Raw genomic sequence first — 6479 nt, 5'->3', positions numbered from 1 at the left:
TTTGTGCTTTGACATATTCATATGATTCATTCTATTAGGCAATTCCTTGTCGTTCAACATAACCCTATACTATACTACAATTGAATCTTGAAAGAGGTGTAAATTGTAAAATAGTAAAGTGTTATCAATAAATTTATTTGTTGAAAACACCTTTTAATATACAAAAGTGATGAAGCTAACTTACTAACTTTTATTTATTGTTGTTTACATTCCACCATTTATTTATTCTTTAATACCAACCTTCCTTAAGGAAGAAGTTTGGTTTGTTAATAAAAGGAACCCGAAAGGGAGTAAATAAATAAAGGTCACTTAAATTTATTATTCTTTTGTTCTTTATTTATTTATTTATTTGTATCTAACAACTAACTATTCATCGCTTTTGTACATTAGAATACCATTAAACCGGTGTTGAAATTTATTCCACAAAACCGAGATGGTATTCAAAGGTACTTAATAATTATGTAATAGTGGATTGCTTCGATACCATTATACCGGCGTTAGAATTTATTCTAACAAAGCCGAGATGGGGCAAAGAAGGAATAACTTATTTACATGATTATTAGAAGTAAGATGTAACTGGAATATTCTTGAAACCATTATACCGGCGTTGGAATTTATTTCAACAAAGCCGATATGGCGAACAAAGAATAAAACCGAGTTCACTTACTTAATCAAATAAAAAAAAAACACACCAAAATGAGAAAGGGAAAACCTCAACCTTCCTTCCTCAAAACCAACTTTCAATACATGCGCACCTGATATGTGCAGATTTTACACTCTTCTCACAATCTAAAAAGCATTCTAAAAGATCTCACAATTATAGAAACATAATGCATGAGATGCAAGGTTTCTTTTTCAACAAAAGATTTGACAATAAAGCTCAACATGTATCTTGTAAATATTCACCCTTTTCTTTTCTCTAAAGAACACTTTGAAGTCTCTCTAAAGATATGAAAGTTAGAGCTTTAGATTTCCTGAACAATATGTGTAAACTCTTTATTTCGAATATGTGTTCTAACTCAATGACAAGTTTTTCTCTATTCTTCTGAAGTAATATGAAAAGCTTGTGTTAAAATACTATTGTGTTTTAAATTGTAGTTAATCGATTATACATAATATTAATCGATTAACAAGTTCTTGAAAATAATAGAAAACGGAAATAGTAACAACCCTTAATCGATAAACCCCTCATTTAATCGATTAACGGGTTCCTAAGAAATCAATGATTAATCGATTAACATATCTATTAATTGATTAATGGTTTTCTAAAAATATATTTCAATTATGAATGAACCTCCTACATGATTTATGAACTAATGATGCATGCCTTTGAATGATGTATGATTTAAAAACACTTTTTAAATGCATTCAAAACATATGATCATGTATGTATGTTTGTGCATGTAAATCATGTATGTATGAGTGTAAGTCTCATTTTAGTTATGATTGATTTTAGCTTGTGAGACTTCCATTGAGGTTCATCCTAGCCCAGACTCTTACTAAGCAAGCATCTTAAGACCTAATAAAGATATTAAACACTTAGCCTCTAGATCCTCTTTTGATTGCTTTGCCTTGTATGAACTTGAGTCTTGACTTTATTGTTGATACTTGTTGTTTGTTGATTTGCTCATCCTCTCAAGCTTGTCCTTGAACATTTAATCATGTTGTCGATCCTTGTCTATATCAACCTTTTGTTTTCATCAAACTATATGTGTCCTTTGTGTTTATCAAAACATATGTGATGCATGCTTGCATACACACTCTTGCTCATTCATGCATACTTGCATCTTCATGGTTCTTGATATTTCAAAGGGAGTCAAAGTTTGCAAATATGATCTACAATAGAGTTTTGATGAAGACAACAAATTTATTAAAGCTTGAAGATTGACTCAACTTATCAAACATCAAGCTGAAGACTCAACGTTATCTAGAATTAGGAAATTCTTTTCATTTTTATATGTCCTCAGATGATTGCCTAGTTCTAGTCTAGGTTAGGTAAACCTAGGATGAGAATCTCACAAAGCTTAAAAAGTAAATAAAACTTAAAATTTAAATCATCCATCCTTTATAGATATTATGCATGCACTTCACTTGAGCATATATGATTTTAGTGCTTTAAAAATGCATATGTTAATCAATTAAATGTTTTTATGGATCAATTAATTGAATTATAGTAGCTACTAGTTTGAAGCTCTTAGCCTCATTAATCGATTATACCAGAACTTAATTGATTAAATATGCTTAATAAAGAAAACATATTATTTTTAACAAATGTTAATAGATTAATTTCAGTAATAATCGAATAAGATCAGTTAAATTCAATTGACTATAAAAGCTGTACTTTTACCCATAAACAAAGAGAGAGATTTTAAAATTTTCAAGAGTTCAATCTAGAAAATAGTGTTTTGTAAAAGTTTTAGTGTTTCTTGTGCATAATAAGGATTAGAAGAAAAAGCTTCTTCGGAAGTAATTTTTGAGCATTCAATTATAAAATTCTTTTTCATACATTCCTTGCATAAATCAATATTTTCTATTAGGTCTTGTGAGGTTTTCTGATGGAGTTTGAGACTGAGTGTTACTTGTTCATATTGGCATACTTAGGTGCTTGTAACTTGAAAAAATATCGAGACAAAAAATTTAGAAAGTTTAGAAGAAAAAAATTTCCTAGCTGATGTTAGGTTGTAGAGTCTTCACCATTTCACAAAGGTCTTAGTTGACAGCTAAAATCAGTTGGGGCTAGACAACAAGTAGGTGTGGATTGTCCAAGAAGGAAGCGTTTGTGAAAGTATAATTGGAAGCGTGCTTGTAATTGAACATTACTTCGTTTCTTAGTGAAGAAAAATCTCCCAGATCAAACGGCAGGTCTGGATATAGTTTGCAAGTGGACCCGCAACTGAACCAAGATAAAAATTTGTTGTTCTTGTTTCTATTCCCTTATCTCTTTTACATTTGAAGTCTCAAATTGATTCTTGAATATCTTAATTGTTTTAGATTAATTGTTCATAATCTGATTAAGCAGTACACGTTGTAAAGATTGAATTGTTCAAGTTTTTTGTTGAAAAGATTCTATTTTTCAAGAAACCTAACTATTAGGATAATCGATTAAAATAATTGTTAATCAATTAAGACATAGCTGTCAATAACCGATTAAGTCCTTGATTAATCAATTAAACTGGTGATTTTTCAGAACTATGTAGAAACTGGAAAAATGATTATTTGATTGTGTTGCACCTATTCACCCCATTCTAGGAGTGTTATATTTTGATTATACCCAGTAGTTCTTAGATTCTAGATGAGTCTATATTCAACATATCTAGGTTCATCAAGTTGTTTAGTTTAGACATTGGCATAAAGATATTTCCTTGGTGTATTTAGTATCATCATTGATAGAGAATTGGTTTGGCAAAATTTTAATTGCGGTTAGATTGTGTTCTTCACCGCTTATACAAGGGTTTTGAAAAGAAGCAAGAATGGGCTAGGACAAACCGCGATCAGGTGAGGTACCCAAAAGAGGCGAAAGAAGGTCAAATGGCATTACTTGACGTAGATTTTAAGAAAGGAGCGCTTGTAGAAGTGTCAAATTGGAAAGTGTGTTTGTAAATACATTGGTTACAATAGTGAAGAAAAAACTCCTAATATCAGAAGGGGAGCCCTGAATGTAGTTTGCATGTGGACAAACAAATGAACCAGGATAAAAGTCGTGTCTCATTCATCTTAACCTTTAACTCTTTACATTTTCGTATTACTTGATTTACTTAACATACATGCATATTATTCTGTGTTATTTGCATATTCTGTTCTATGCATTATCTGTGTATTATCATTTGTAACAATGCATATAAGTTTTGTTGAATCTTGGTAATCTTTGAGATTATAGAAAATTGTTTTTCAAAGAACAAGAACTGAATAATTGATTAGGTTCTTGAGATAATTGATTATATGAAAAAGCAGTTAATTGATTAAATCTATAGTTAATTGATTAAAAAATAAGGAAAATTGTAAAATATTTTTGTTAACCGAGCAACGATAATTGTGTATTGTACCACCTATTCACCCTCTCTAGATGAAATATAGAGCCCTGTGGGATCCAAAAAGTGGCATTAGACCTTTATTTTAACCGCTTAGATCGATGATCCTAGGCATTTTTACCATAGGCTCTACTACCCATTTTGGAGGCGATGGCGCATCCATCAACCACCCTCCTGTTTTCAGTGGCGAAGGATATCCCTACTGGAAAATCGGAATAAGGATCTTTATTGAGGCTATTGATATGAATATTTGGGATGTCGTACAATATGGACCTCTCGTTCCACTATACATAGTGGAAGGAGAAACCAAAAAATATCTTGACCAATAAGGAAAAGAGAAAAGGGCAGCTTGATTTGAAAGCAAAAAAATGTTATTACCTCTACACTTTCATACAATGAGTTCTTTAGGATTTCTCAATGTAATAGTGCTAAGGACATGTGGGACACTTTACAAGTAACCCTCGAAGGAACTAATGAGGTCAAACGGTCTAGATTAAATGCTATGACACATAAGTATGAGTTACTTCACATGTTTCCACATGAATCTACTTATGATATGAAAAAGCGATTTACTCGCATTATTAACCATCTCATTGCATTGGATAAATCTTTTGTCAAAAGTGAAATAACAAATAAAGTGTTGAGATGTCTTGACATGAAGTGGCAACCCAAGGTGATAGCCATCATGGAGTCAAAGGACTTGGACTCAATAACAATCGCTACAATTTTTGGTAAACTTCAAGAACACGAGATAGAGTTAAGATGCTTGACAATCCATGAAAAAATGGACGGGAACATCAAATGCATATCTTTCAAAGCAACGAAATCACATTCAAGAAGTCAAGAAGAGAAAATTGATGGTGATGAGTATGATTCCGACATAAATGATGAAACCATGTTCCTCCTCATCAACAAATTCATAAAGTACTTAAGAATGAAGGAGGACTCAAAAAGTTTCGGAAGGAAGATGAAGAAGACTCAATCAAGATGAGACATGCAAGTAAACTTGTTTTGTAGGTGTGACCAAGGACATATGAACATCAAATTGTACATGCACAACAAATGTTCTAGGCACAGGATATGTGAGAAGATCAAGATTTATTGACCTATCACCAAAGAAAAGGACTATGACACTTAGGAACAAAAATTGTCAACTCAAGTGCTTGAAATTAGGAAGAATTGTGCAATAAAGGTGTTGAAAGTGTTTATTCGGTGTTTATTTTAGTTGGGAGTTTTCTTCTCTCAACAAATCGTCCTGACAACAGTGTCAATTTGTTGAAAGATTAATACTCTCATTTTCGTTATGTTCCTTTTGTAATTAAGAGAACTCGGTTTTATTCTTTGTTCGCCATCTCGGCTTTGTTGAAATAAATTCCAACGCCGGTATAATGGTTTCAAGAATATTCCAGTTACAACTTACTTTCTTACTAATCATGTTAATAAGTCATTCCTTCTTTGCCCCATCTCGGCTTTGTTAGAATAAATTCTAACGCCGGTATAATGGTATCGAAGCAATTACCTATTACATAATTATTAAGTACCTTTGAATACCATCTCTGTTTTATGGAATAAATTCCAACATCGGTTTAGTGGTATTCTAATATATAAAAGTGATGAATAGTTAGTTGTTAGATACAAATAAATAAATAAAGAACAAAAGAATAATAAATTTAGTGACCTTTTATTTATTTACTCCCTTTCGGGTTCATTTTATTAACAAACCAAACTTCTTCCTTAAGGAAGATTGGTATTAAAGAATAAATAAAATGCGGAAAGTAAATAACAATAAATAAAAGTTAGTAAGTTAATTTTATCACTTTTGTATATTAAAAGGTGTTTTCAACAAATAAATTTATTGATAACACTTTACTATTTTAAAATTTACACCTCTTTCAAGATTCAATTGTAGCATAGTATACAAGAAAAATAAACTAAGTATTCACAAATTCTTGAGGAAAATACATAAGAACTTGTCTTAGGAAAATAAATAAAACAAAATCTTTTTGAATAAGGAAAATAAATTTCTCAACTTCTTGTGAGTTTGAACTACTTAGACAAGTTCTATGTTTTACTTTAGTTAACCCCAAACACCAAGGTCTGAAATCCTCCTTTTAGTGTATATCCTAAAATGGTAGAATGATAAACACTTATATTTATTACTAAACAATATTACGTCCACTAGAGATTAGGTTGTCACACCCTAATCTTGGCTACTCTAATATTGAAGTAGTAATGAATATAAGATCTTAAGAAAAGTATGCTTAACTTGGCAAATAAACTAAGTAGTACAACTACTCCAAAGTTTATTTGTTAAGTGTTTGAGACAAGTATTTTTGACTTGAAATCATTTTTTAGGTGATCAATCTAAAAAGAGCATTAAGCACTTCTCAAACAAATAATATTAACCAAAGCACAAACTTGAATGATTAAAATTCAAACTTTTGTAAATTA

Source organism: Lupinus angustifolius, chromosome LG03 (genome assembly GCF_001865875.1).
Source record: "Lupinus angustifolius cultivar Tanjil chromosome LG03, LupAngTanjil_v1.0, whole genome shotgun sequence".
Lineage (NCBI taxonomy): Eukaryota > Viridiplantae > Streptophyta > Magnoliopsida > Fabales > Fabaceae > Lupinus > Lupinus angustifolius.
Note: the sequence above shows the minus strand (reverse complement) of the source record.